This window comes from Terrapene carolina, unplaced genomic scaffold (assembly GCF_002925995.2).
Source record: "Terrapene carolina triunguis isolate 2854851 unplaced genomic scaffold, T_m_triunguis-2.0 Scaffold26487, whole genome shotgun sequence".
In the NCBI taxonomy this organism is placed as follows: domain Eukaryota; kingdom Metazoa; phylum Chordata; order Testudines; family Emydidae; genus Terrapene; species Terrapene triunguis.
Window position 1 is genome coordinate 1 of NW_020690838.1, and position 730 is coordinate 730.

The following is a 730-nucleotide window of genomic DNA, read 5'->3' on the forward strand; positions in this document are numbered from 1 at the left end:
GCTCCAACAGCCGCGTCCGCACTGGGATGTAAACGCGTTAGCAGTGCACCTTCTGCCTAGGCCTCGTCCACGCTGGCGGTGGCGTGGAGGGGTCAGGCTCCGGTGCAAAGCCGGCTGCCCGCCCTGCAGTGGGTATCTGCACCCGGAGGTGAAAGGCTCTGGCAGGGCGAAGGAGCGGGACCCTGTGCCTGGCTCGGGCGCACCAAGAGCCGCGTGGGGCACAGACCCACCTCCCTCGCCCCCACGCGGCTCTTTGTTGGGGCGTGCGGGGAGCGGAGCCCACATGTGCCATGAGGAGTGTGCGGGGTCACTACCCCTAGTGTAGACATGGCCCTGGAGCCTGGCCTGGCACGGGGGCGCTGCCCCTGGGCTGGGGGGCAGTGAGGGGGGGAAAGGAGGCCAGGGGGCGGGCTCTGGATCTCCTTGCTTCTCATTGGCCCCTGTGCGATGCCACTCGTCGCTCCTCCGCCTCCCCATTGGCGAATAGCGCTTCCCCGGCCACGCCCCTTCCGAACGCTCAGCCACAGCCCGCACCGGGCCCGGAGACAAAGTAGCGAAGGTGAGTCCGGACGGGGGGAGCCCCCGGGCCGGGCCTGAGTCCCGCCCCCCGCGAGTAGCCCCGTTCCCGCGCCTGGGGCCGCAGGGCAGGGCCGGGCCGGGCCGGGCCCCCCCTTCAACCCCTCCCCAGCCGGGCCCCCCCCTTCCAGCCTCTCCACAGCCGGGCCCCCTC

The 730-nt window shown here is 72.2% G+C and overlaps 1 protein-coding gene across 1 annotated transcript in view; it reads left to right on the forward strand.

Annotated features, from left to right (window-relative positions):
* The first annotated feature begins 512 nt into the window (after positions 1–512).
* The window catches only part of SLC39A1 (solute carrier family 39 member 1), a 7,047-nt gene continuing 6,829 nt past the window's right edge, over positions 513–730 (forward strand). The window contains exon 1 of the mRNA XM_024207429.2: positions 513–559. The gene's annotated coding sequence lies outside the window, so the exon portion shown is untranslated. The remainder of the gene's footprint in view (positions 560–730) is intronic.